Source organism: Papio anubis, chromosome 11 (genome assembly GCF_008728515.1).
Source record: "Papio anubis isolate 15944 chromosome 11, Panubis1.0, whole genome shotgun sequence".
NCBI lineage: Eukaryota > Metazoa > Chordata > Mammalia > Primates > Cercopithecidae > Papio > Papio anubis.
This window is the reverse complement of record NC_044986.1, coordinates 96667650-96680650: the sequence shown is the minus strand read 5'-3', so window position 1 is coordinate 96680650 and position 13001 is coordinate 96667650. Positions and strand designations below refer to the sequence as shown.

The 13001-nt window shown below is 44.4% G+C and overlaps 1 protein-coding gene across 6 annotated transcripts in view; it reads right to left on the bottom strand.

Annotated features, from left to right (window-relative positions):
• The window catches only part of LOC101023645 (supervillin), a 275253-nt gene that overhangs the window by 215306 nt on the left and 46946 nt on the right, over window positions 1-13001 (bottom strand). Inside the window, exon 1 of one of the 6 annotated variants that reach the window (XM_021943151.2) lies at window positions 6968-9264. The exons of 4 other annotated variants lie outside the window; for them this stretch is intronic. The gene's annotated coding sequence lies outside the window, so the exon portion shown is untranslated. Of the gene's footprint in view, window positions 1-6967; window positions 9265-13001 lie in introns of those variants that run through there. One more of the 6 variants, XM_021943144.2, reaches the window with a different exon arrangement.

The following is a 13001-nucleotide window of genomic DNA, read 5'->3' as shown; positions in this document are numbered from 1 at the left end:
TACATGGTGACTTAAAACAACACAAATTCTTATGTATAGTTTTAGTTGTTAGATGTCTGGGTCTCACTGGGCTACAAGTCAAGGTGTTGGCAGGGCTCATTTCTGCTGGAGGCTCTCAGAGAGAATCCATTTTCTTGCCTTGTCTAGCCACCTGCATTCCTTGGCTCACAGCCCCTTCCTGCATCTTCAAGGCAGCAACAGCCCTGAAGACCGTGTCCCATGGCATCACTCTGACACTGACTCTCCTGACTTCCTTCTTCACTTCCGTGGACCTTTGTGATTACAAAGGTCCCACCTGGATAGTCCAGGATAATCTCCCCATCTCAAGGACAGCTGACTCGCAGCCTTAATTCCCAACTGCCATATAACTGAACATATTCACAGCTTCCAGGGTTTGGGATGTGGACATTTTTTGAAGAGGAGGAGATGGGGGCATGATTCTTCCTATCCCACATATCGCTAGAGCAATCAGGCCAATGAGCCCAGTCCACACGCATGGCCCCAGTATGAAGCCTGGCATACCACCATTTATAGAAACCAGCCCTCAGCCAGGCACAATAGGCTCATATTTGTAATCCCAGCACTTTGCAGGGCCAAGGTGGGAGGATTGCTTGAGGTTAGGAGTCTGAGATCAGCTTAGGCAACATAGCAAGACCCCATTTCTGTAAATAAAAAGTTAACCAATTAGCTGGACATGGTAGTGTATGCCTGTGGTCCTAGCTACTCAGGAGGCTGAGACTGGAGGATCGTTTGAGCCCAGGAATTAAAGGTTACAGTGAGCTACAATTGCGCCACTGCACTCCAGTCTGGGCAACAGAGTGAGACTTTGTCTCTAAAACAAACAAAAAAAAAGAAGAAGAAACTAGCCCTGTCCAAGCTACTCCCACCCACGCAGACCCGCAGAACCTCACAAGGCACACCTCTGCTCTTCCACCAGTCCCACTGTAGCAAGCTTCCATTTCCTGTCCATCAAGCCATGTTACATCTTCACCCTCAACTGTTCTAAGAATAAAACTAATAATTTTTCTCCCCCTTATCCACCCTCCCAATAGAAAAACCATGCCCTTTCCTCCAGTCTTCACCCAAGTGTTACACAAAGATGTGTTCATGATAGTAAAGATGTATTCATGGGTATCTTATTGCTATATGCCTGATCAGCCCAATTGCCCATGGGACTGATGTTTATGATTTTAAACATAGAAATGGACCCTTCCCAATCTTGAAACCTGAGAAAGTTACATTTGTCTTATCTGAGCTCCTTTCTCAGGAAACCAACATCAGTCCTCTGAGATAGTATCGAGGAGCTGCAACTCACCAGATCACTGCATCTAGGCAACAAAACACCAGACCCCTCACCCATCATGATACCTACTGACCCCCCTGCTTCCTGTTGACCAATTCCTCATCCTTACCTCTCCGTAATTCCTGTTCCCAGGCATGGTTACATTTTTCCCTGCTATATAAACCCCTGATTTTAGTCAGTCAGAGAGATGGATTTGAGACTGATCTCCCATCTCCTCACCTGCAGCACCTGAATAAAGCCTTCTTTCCTGGCAATACTGATTGTCTCAGTGATTGGCTTTCTATGTGGCGAGCAGCAGCAGGATCAAGAACAAACCCCTGGTGTTTTGGTAACATTGCCTCTCTGTGTCACCTAAACATATATACATTCATTCATTCTTCTGTTTTTAAGTGGGGGAAAAAAGTGTGTGTGTGTGTGTGTGTGTGTGTGTGCACGATATAACTCTTTAAGAGCAAAGACTAACTTGCTATACAAAAATACTTGGTAAATGCTAGCCAGCTTACCCCCAGTGCAGAGAACTTACAAAGCAGTCTTTCAGCATGATGACAAAGTAAAACATGTTTCTGGAACTGCACACAGAGGTTTGCAGAGATTTCCTCTTGTCAAAGGTAAGTAGGAAAAAGAACCACAAGGGTTTGGCTGGCTCCAATGGAGCAAGAGAGGTCACTCTGGGTCCTGAGTTATCACCTTAAGGGGCCGGAGCAGCTGGCAGTTGGAACGCTGAGCTGGACATTGGTTTGGATAAATTAGAGCTAGCTCTTTCTGCTTTTGACAACAGCCTTGACCACATAAAGGGCTACATTTAGGTTGGCATTTGCCTAGCATGTAACACCCATTTGGCTGTATGGAGGAGATTTTCCACCTTTCTTTTCCTACTGGCACACAGCCGTGACCCTTGGGTCTTGGAAACATCTGTTGAGATTTAGCCTTGGTAACAACAGAGTTCTTCCCAGGTCATCAGAACCCATCTGCCTCCTGGACTAGAGATCACTTACTACTTAGGAACATTTCTAAATAAAGGATGACAAAGTAACTGGATCAACTACATGTTTCATCATTGCTATTTAAATGTGGTCATATCTCAATTTCAAATTTAAAAAGTGTAAACTTAAGGAAAGAGAAATAACTCCAGGGAATGAATAGGATTGAATCTCCCTCCCTGTGAATGCCCCAGATGTCCTATTCTATAAAATTCTACCCCTTCCCTTTTTGCCTTCAGCTCAGCACACACCTCTTGCTGGGAACTCAGATGCCACAAAGATGCATTCACTTTCCACCCCCAAGTAGTGTTTCCAAGCATGCAACGCGAAAGATGCTGGAAGGTCTCCATTCCTCGTGCCCCTTTGTCTTGTCATGTACTGGCGATATCCCCAAACCAAAGAAAAAATTTTGCCAGGAGAACCAAGCACAGCCCAGCCATGAAGGTTGTCAGTGCTGCTTAGAGTAACACCTGGGTCAGAATGACAGGATCTCACTCTTTCCCAGGCTGAAGTGCAGTGGCACGATCATAGCTCACTGCAGCTTCAAACTCCTGGGCTCCAGGTAATGGAGCCCATGTAATCCTCCTGCCTCAGCCTCCTAAGTAGCTGGGACTATAGCTGTGCAGCACTATGCTCAGCTAATTTTTATGTTTTTATAGAAACAGGTCTCACTATGTTGCCTAGGCTGCTCTCAACCCCTGGGTTCAAGCGATCCTCCATCCTCAGCCTCCCAAAGTTCTAGGATTACAGGCAAGAGCCACTGTGACCAGCCAGGATACATTTTCATTGGCCACTTACTGTCAGATTCCCAATTCCATAAGGAAAGAGGGAAAGGGATGGCCCTTTCTATCCAAGTGCTGTGTAAACTATGTCAGGAGCTCATTTGTGCTTGATGCTTATCCTTCAGTGATCACATCTTAATGTTCTACCTTCAACTCAAAGAAACTACAATGTTCAAGCAGGAAGCCACTCCAGCAATGACCCTGCCTACCTGCCCTCAGTCTAAGGTGCAGAAACATTTGTTTAAAATGGGCAAGATCACTAGAAAGTCATTTATCTTCCTTTTAGAAGTGAAGCCAGGGTCTACCTTATCTAAAAGACAAAGGCTCTAGAACAGCAATCCCCAGCCTTTTTGGTACCAGGGACCTGTTTTGTGGAAGACAATTTTTCCATGAACCAGGGGTTGGAGGGGATGGTTTCAGATGATTCAGGTGCATTACATTTATTGTGCACTTTATCTCTATTATTATTACACTGTAATATATAAGAAATAATTACACAATTCACCATAATGTAGAATCAGTGGGAGCCCTGAGCTTGTTTTCCTGCAACTAGATAGTCCCATCTAAGGGTGATGGGAGATAGTGGCAGATCAGCAGGCATTCGATTATCATAAGGAGCATGCAACCTAGCTCCCTCAAACGCGCAGTTCACAATAGGGTTCATGCTCCTATGAGAATCTAATGCTGCCGCTGATCTGACAGGAGGCGGAGCTCAGGGGGAAATGAAAGCAATGGGGAGCAACTGCAAATACAGATGAAGCTTCACTGGCTCACCTGCTGCTCACCTCCTGCTGTGCAGGTTCCAAACAGGCCCAAACCAGTACCGATCCATGGCCCGGGGGTTGGGGACCCTGCTCTAGAATCTTGCTAGAGCCCTGCATCTGTGAATGACAGGTGTATGTTGTTTTAGCCAAGAGGTCGTTCCCTGGAGGAATTCTGTTCAGTAAATGCAGGAAACTAGCCTGAGTAAGAAGAATCAACAGGCTTTTGTTCAAATGGAAATTAGTGAGCAGAGTAGAAGCTGGAAGATGTGTGGGGGATATTAAAACCCATGTTCTCTTCTTGTCCATTGCTTCTGCAGCTCTCCTCTCACATTTTATGTTGAGGGTACCCTGAGGTGACCTGAGCTGAATGCATGACCATCTCCCAGCATTGGTTTTCTTGTAGCAGCCCATGCATAAAATTAAAAACACCTGGGTGGCCGGGCACAGTGGCCCACGCCTGTAATCCCACTACTTTGGGAAGCTGAGGTGGGTGGATCACTAGAGGTCAGGAGTTCGAGACCAGGCTGGCCAATATGGGGAACCCCATCTCTACTGAAAATGCAAAAATTAGCCTGGCATGGCGGCACACGCCTGTAATCCCAGCTACCTGGGTGGCTGAGGCAGGAGAATGGCTTGAACCTGAAAGGCAAAGGTTGCAGTGAGCAGAGATGGTGCCATTGCAATCCAGCCTGGGCAACAGAGTCAGACTCCGTCTCAAAAAAACAAACAAAACAAAACAAAACAAAACACCTGGGTTTAGAGCTGCTTGTGGGCAACTAAGGGGACTAACTTGCTCCACTAACTTTTACTAAATTCTCAAATGTCATGGTAAATACAAACAACATATATTTGTGAGAAGAGAAGATGTAGGTAATGAAGCCAGTGAAGCCACAGTTTAAGAAACAGCGACAACTCCTTTCTGCATGCAAGTCTCCTCTGCATCCGATGGGACTTCTTCATCAAATATGTTACTAGAAAAACAAAAATCTAAAACCAAAAGCATTGAGTACAGATTGGAAAGTCTGAAGATGAATGATTAGAAAGCCAGCTACTTTTTTTTCCTTTTTCTTTTTTTTTTTTGTTTTGAGATGGGGATCCCACTCTGTTGCCCCGGCTGGAGTGCAGTGGCGCTGATCACAGCTCACCGCAGCCTCGTCTGCCCAAGCTCTAGAGATTCTCTCACCTCAGCCTCCTAAGTAGCTGGGACCGCAGGCACGCACCACCATGCCCTGCCAAGCCAGCCACTTTCTAAATGCCTTTCTGTTGGGTGGCACTGCTAGAGGTCAGGGATCCAGTTCCATCTTTACAGAAGTTCATTTACAGAAGCCCAAACGTCACCATTACACAGAATATCCATGTCACAAACCTGTACATGTACCCACTGAATCTAAAATTAAAAAAAAAAAAAAGTCCAGGTCAGGCTCGGTAGCTCACACCTGTAATCCCAGAACTTTGGGAGGCTCAGGCAGGAGGACTGTTTGAGCCTAGGAGTTCAAGACCCTGGGCAATATAGCGAGATCCTATCTCTCCTAAAAATAAAAAATTAAAAATTAACCAGGCATAGTGGCATGTGCCTGTCATCCCAGCCACTTGGGGGGCCTAGGTGGGATGATCTCTTAAGTCCGAGGGGTTGAGGCTACAGTGAGCGGTGACTGTGCTACTGCATTCCAGCCTGGGTGATAGAATAAGACCCTATCTCAGTAATAATAAAAGTCTGTTTAGTCAAGGACATCAGCACCATAAACATACAGTCTGGCACATGTTCTCACAGGCATTCTGTCCACTCCCCCCATCCCACCAGTGGAGGTGCACCTGACCCAGTTGGCTTCTTGGAGGAGGCACCTGAATGGCATCTTTAGTGATCAGTCAGATGTAGCCAGTTGAGAAGGAAGAGGGAAAGAAGAAGAGGTATATGCAACACAAGGCCTGGAGCCTGGTATTTTCAGAAAGCTGATAGGAATTACATACACTACAGCATGGCTCATGGGCAGGGGACCATGGGATGGGAGCCTGCACCAGATGGGCCCAGATGCGTGCTGCGATGTTGCACTTTAGCCTCAGGGCTATTACCAAATATTTATGCTGTAAAAAGTGTACCATGCATTTAAGAAGGGTAATGGAGTTTAGGGTAAATCAAAAGTAGCAAGAGAGGCTGGGCACAGAGGCTCATGCCTGTAATCCCAGCACTTTGGGAAGCCGAGGCAGGTGGATCATTTCAGGTCAGGAGTTCAAGATCAGCCTGGTCAACATAGTAAAACTCTGTCTCTACTAAAAATACAAAAATTAGCTGGGTGTGGTGGTGGGTGCCTGTAATCCCAGCTACTCAGGAGGCTGAGGCAGGAGAATAGCTTGAACCCGGGAGGTGGAGACTGCAGTGAGCTGAGATCATGCCACTGCACTCCAGCCTGGGCAACAGAATGAGACTCCGTCTCAAAAAAAAAAAAAAAAAAATAGCAAGGAAAGTGACAGGGAAGGAGAAGGCAACCAGCAGGCATGGACACCATCGGCTGGGCTTGCCTCACAAATAACTGGCTCAGGGGCAGGAGAAGGAAAGTTCATGGGAGAAGCTCAGAGCACTAGAGGACAGAAGAGAGGTGAGTTCCCTGTGAAGGTAGGGCAGGAAGCCGTCATAAAGGGGTTGCATTTGTAATTGGCATGGTAGGGAATGGGGCTAGGACTGGTACAATTGGGAAGGAGGGAGAACGGAATTGTGTGGGAAGAGAAGAGGATGAGCCAAAGAGGATGGGCAGGAAAGTGAGATTTAGGGCATGTGCAGGTGGGGAGGGATGAGAAGTCAGCAGCAAGGATGTCACACAGAATGACAGCCTAAGGAACAGCTGGTGATGGAGAGTCTCCAGCCACCACAGCACAAAGCATGACATGCAAAGGCATGATGACTTCTAAAGATGGAATGGTGTGTGTGTGTGTGTGTGCGCGCGCATGTTGAGAGAGAGAGAAGAATGAGGAGGAGGAGGAGGAGGAGATAAGAAGCATAAGTTCATGATTTCACTAAATTAACATCCTCCTGACTGTCTCAAAAGTATCAGCTCACAAGAAGGCAACTTTAAGTCCTTGCACCTAAAATTTCCTTTCCATACAAAGAAGCTTAGCATAGAAGTTGTGGAAAAGTGTGCCTACCTCTTTCCTAATGATCACATCGGAAAAGCAGCCAAAAAGTAAAACATTCCCTCCGGGCAGCAGTTACTCAAAGATGGTATCAGATCATCAGAGCTCGGCTGGATGCTCCCACCAGTCGGACTTCCTCCTTGCTGCAAACCACACTAGGCACATTGCAGTAAGGCTCGCTGCCTCTGTGCTTCCTTGTCTCATTTGTTTATTTCAACAGATGCAGGGCTTCTTACACAGGCTTGGAAGGGAGACCAAAAGGGCACCTTAACCCTGATCAGGGACAGACCTTCTGCCTCCGTGTGACTTACCACACACTTCCTCTCAGACCTGTCTTGAAGGGAAGGCTCTGTTGTGACACCCAGCACACGCCCTTCCTGTCCCCCCTCCCTCGGCCCATCAGACAGTTTCCTGGGAGGGGCTGGTGATCCTGGCTAGTCAAAGGTCCTAGCATGGACACCCACGCTGGCTCTGGGCTTTGCATCTCTTCCAAATCTCATTTGTATGCATCTTGGAAAGAATCTTCTACACCTTAAGCAGCATGTTGGCAGATCTTAACCTCTAGTCACCAACACAGCTCCAATACCACACCCCCTCCTCAGCCCTTTTGAGAGAGGAGCCCACGTGTAGGTATCTCAGCCACAGTCCCGTAGCCAGGGGAGAGGGCAGCTGCTGTGTGAGCCCAGCGATGAAGTGACAGACGAAGAGACTCCTCCTGTCCCCAAGAAGCTTTCAGTTTAGCCAGAGAGATGCATTTGTTATCTCATTAAGTAAATATTTGTCAAGGATCTACTAAGTTCCAGACACTGCTCTAGGTTCCTGGTATAAAGTAGCAACCAAAACAGAAAGAAATCCTTTTGCTCCAGGAGCTTATTGTCTAGTGATCAGTGAGGAGATACCCTTTACACACATAATTAATAAAAGGAACCAAACCAATGAAACATGCAAAGGGAAAAATGATCTTGCATTTAGAAGGAAGAAGGAGAAGCACTTCTTCCTGGAATTAGACGGGCTTGGTGAGGAAAGAGGAGTATACACATTCTGTCACAATTCAAATATGCTTTTCTAGGTTCAAGTGTATGTTAGCTACAGGAATGGTCATAGGATATTTAGATGTTCTCAAAAAACACTGTGCTTCACCTCATGTTTAATGACTATTCACCTGTCCTCATAGAATGGTTAATGGGGAGACTTGGCCAAGGGAGGCAGAAACTAAGGACTCATAGGTAGCAAAGCAGGTGGGTCCAAAGATGGTGCTAAGATTCTAAGTCAAGTGTTGATAAAAAGAGTCAGACTCTGTAACATTTGAAGAGATTTATTCTCAGCCAAAGATAAGAGGCCAAGGGCCCATGACAAAGGCTCAGGGGATCCTGAGAACATGTGCTCAAGGTGATTGGGCTACAACTTGACTTTATGGATTTGAGAAAGGCATAAGACTTCAATCAATACCTGTAAGATGTACAATGGTTTGGTACAGAAAGGTGGGACAACTGGAAGCTGGGAGTGGGGGTGAGGGTTTCCAGGTCATAGATAGAGTCAAAGATTTTCTTATTGGAAATTGGCTGAAAGAGTTCACTTACTCTCTAAAGACTTAGAATCAATAGGAAGGGATGTCTGGTTAAGATAAGGGGTTGTGGAGACCACAGTGTTAGTATGCAGATGAAGCCTCCAGGTCACAGGCTTCAGGCTTCAGAAAACTGATTGTAAATATTTCTTATTAGACTTAAAGAGTCTGTTCTATCAGTCTTAAGGTCTGTGTTGATCTTAATGCTGGTCAGCTGGGTCTGAATTCCAAAAGGGAAGAGGGTATCATGAGGCATGTCTGATTCCCCCTGCCCATCATGGCCTGAAATAGTTATTCAGGCTAATTTTGGAATGGCCTTGGCCAAGAGGCTGGTTCATTCAAATGACTGAGGCGCTTAGAATTTTATTTCTGGTTTACACAGGCTTTTCATAATCAACTTATAGCAATCTTCTCCCTTCCAACCTAGCGAAACACACACACTTGCTTTGCACATACTTTGATCACATCTTTTCCCTCAGGCAGATTTTCATTATCATTTACCCTGATTCACCTGCACTTAAGAGGTTCCCTGGGATCCAAACACAGCCTGTGCCAGACCCTCACTCTCCATGCACTCTGGGCATTCCCACCTTGCACCAGAGAAACCCTCTGTGCTGCACTTCACCATGGAAGCGCAAAATCATCCTCACTCTGAATAGCCTCTTTAACCTCATGGCACACTGGTCAGGAAATATGCTTGAGAATAAGCTTTTCATGAAAGTCACCCCAAATCATGACAGAAGCACCAGAAATTACAAGTGCAATAATTGAGTGAACATCTTTGCATAATTTTTTCAATGTGTGAAAACAAAAAGCCAAAACCCACCCCCCCAAAAAAACCCACAAAACTATGCTTCCTTTGGGCCATCAATAGAGAAGTTGTAGAATTCCTTTTGGCTAAAATGGACCTAGGAAGATTTAGTTTGACCCACCCCAGTTCAGGGAGGCTCTTCTGCAGCAACATCCTTGTCAGACAAACACAGAGTTTCTATAGCGTGAACCAAAAAGTATTTGAGACAGGTCTCAGTCAATTTAGAAGTTTATTTTGCCAAGGTTATGGACCATGACCTGTGACTCAGCCTCAAGAGGTCCTGAGAACATGTGTCCAAGGTGGTTGGGTTACAGCTTGGTTTTATATGCTTTACAGAGACAGAAGACACCAATCAATATGTGTGAGGTACACACTGGTTCGATCCAGAAAGGTGGGACAACTGTGGCAGCGGGGGCTTACAGATCATAGGTGGATTCAAAGATTTTCTGTCTGGAAATTGGTTGAAAGAGTTAAGTTATTATCTAAAGACCTGGAATAGATATAAAGGAGTGTTTGGGTTAATATGGGGGTTGTGGAGACAAAGGTTTTTTTTTTGTTTTTGTTTTTGTTTTTTGAGACGGAGTCTCGCTCTGTCGCCCAGGCTGGAGTGCAGTGGCGCGATCTCAGCTCACTGCAAGCTCCGCCTCCCGGGTTTACGCCATTCCAGACAAAGGTTCTTACGTAGGTGAAGTCTCATAGTCTCACAGGTGGCTGCCCCCAAAGGCAATAGATGGCGAATGTTTCCTATTCGGACCATTAAAAGGTGCTAGACTCTCAGCCAATCTCTTCAGTATCAGGAAAAGACCTGGAAAGGGAAAGCGATTCTCTATGGAATGTAAATCTCTCCCAAAAGAAACAGCTTTACAAAGCTATTTCAAAATATGTCAAAGGGATAAAATACTCTGATTTGTTTTCAGTGCCTGCTATCGGCCATATGATGCTACACTAGAGTCAGATTGGAATTTGGTATCTTACCGTTATGTCAGTCTTAGGATCTTTATTTTTTTTAACTTTTATTTTAGGTTCAGGGGTATTACATGTGCGGGTTTATTATGTAGGTAAAACTGCATGTTGCAGGGGTTTGGTGTACAGATATTTCATTATCCAGGTAGTATGCATAGTACCCAATGAGCATTTTTTCTGATCTTTTCTCTCCCCCAAGCCTCCACTCTTAAGTAGGCCCCAGTGTCTCGTGTTCCCCTCCTAGTATCCAGGTGTTCCCACTGTTTAGCTTCCACTTATGCATGAGAACATGCAGTATTTGGTTTTCTGTTCCTGTGTTAGTTTGCTAAAGATAATGGCCTCCAGCTCTATCCATGTTGCTGCAAAGGACATGATCTCGTCCTTTTTTATGTCTGTGTAGTATTCCATAGTATATATGCACCACATTTTCTTTACCCAGTCTACTACCATTGATGGGCATTTAGGCTGATTCCATGTCTTGCTATTGGGAATGGTGTTGTGATGAACATATGTGTACATGTGCCCTTATGGCAGAACAATTTATACACTTTTGGGTCTATGGCCAGGAATGGGATTGCTGTGTCAAATGGTAATTCTGCTTTAAGTTCTTTAAGGAATTGCCACACTGCTGTCCACAATGAACTAATTTACACTCCCACCAAGTGTATAAGCATTCCCTTTTTTCCGCAACCTCGCCAGCATCTGTTACTTTCTGACTTTTTAATAGTAGCCATTCTGACTGGTGTGAAATGGTCTCATTGTGGTTTTGATTTGCATTTCTCTATTGATTAGTGATGCTGAGCATTTTTTTTTTTACATGCTTGTTGGCCAAGTGTATGTCTTCTTTTGAAAAGTTAATGCTGGTCAGTTGTTTGCCTGAACTCCAAAGGGAGGAGAGTATAGTGAGGCGTGCCTGACCCCTCCCTTCCCATCATGATGTGAACTAATTTTTCAGGTTTCATTGGGTCCCTAGGCTGAGAGCATGTTCCATTCAGTCACTTGGCTTAGAATTTTATTTTTGGTTTATAATAGAAATATCTCCATCAATGGAGAGCTTCCTCCAGGCCAGGCAACCCATTCATTAGTCAGTCAGATGTTCAAAAAAATCCTCCTAATATAGAATTCAAATCTGTTTCTTTATATCCTCCACCCATTGGCCCTAGGACCAATTTGCCTAACAAAGTAGATCAATATGAATTTAAGTATGGTTTATTTTTTACTATAAATCCAATCATTAGGCAGAGCAACTTGAAGTAGAGAGAAAAAACAAACTGATACTTTCAGAATGGACAAGCAAGGAACCTGTGATTAAAACGAGTTCCTACACTTTAGAGGTCTTCCTGTAACCTCTATCTTGGAAATTCTTCCATAATCCCTATAAATGTGAGGCTGTCACACAGAACAAGCTGGGAATCAGGCCCAGGAACGTGGTCGAAGGAAAGGAGTCAACTGCTTTGATGGTGACACCTTAACCCTCAGGTAGACCTACCTGGAAAAGCTTATTTAAGAAGAACATTTAAAGTTTTGTTTTTAAAAAATCCATCTCACACAATGAAATGAGAATGGTACCAGTTGTTATTACAAGAGAAAATGTCTAAAACTCTCAGTTGTCTTTGCTGCTACTGCAGCTGAACTCACATGGTACTGCAAACATATTCTGAAATCATCAATAATTATCTTTTCTTTTGCTAGTCAAAACTCAATAAGAATCCACTGTCTCTTCATGGGCTTCTCCTTCAGTTTTAGAAAGCAGCCAATCTCCAATGTAGCCAGAATCTGGGGAAGAAAAGTTTTAAATATCATAGGATGTAATTTCCAAAGCCAAGAAATATATACTTAAATGAAATGGAATGAATTGGTTTGCATTTAACCTCTAGAAATACCGAACTGCCTCTTACTTTATCAATATTCCTCACTTCCATATGACCTAGCACAGTAGGATTTGAAACTGACACACAATTTCTAGAATCCTCTAGATTTTTCCTACTTGGTAATTTAAATCACGACTAAAATTGTTTTGATTGAATCCACTTTAACCAGACTTTGCCATTACTTATTGCAAACCAAGTGTAAAAGAAAATTTAAAAAATCTCAAGACCCCCAAACTCCTTATGCAAAATGAAAGATTAAGCCTGGAAGCTGAGTCGTGCAACATCCTCTTTCAAATGAAGAGCTGTTACTAGCATTATCCAGAGTAGAAGGTCTCAGGACTGTCCCCATGGGTAAGTAAACTTTCTGCTGCCCTCCCGTAAACAAGGACATGCCAATTGTAACTTTATGTTTACCATCTAAGTCTAGCTCTTAAAAGTAAAGTCTATTCGATTCCACACCAATAATGTCAATTAAAGCTTATCTTCCCTGGTACAAAACAAAGACAACACCAGAATAATCATTCCTCCACCTACCCAGAAACTCTGCATAATTGAATCTTCCTTTTTTCCCTTTTTTCTCTTCAAACATTCACCTTACCTTATGCAAAATGTAGATTTACTGGGCCCCAAATAAAGTCTCCCAAAAATGTAAAGTTTGGCCAGGTGAGGTGGTTCATGCCTGTAATCCCAACACTTTGGGAGGTTGAAGCGGGTGAATCACCTGAGGTCAGCAGTTTCAGACCAGCCTTGCCAACATGGTAAAACCCCCGTCTCCACCAAAAATACAAAAATTAGCCAGCCGTGGTAGGGCACACTTGTGCTGAGGCAGGAAGATTG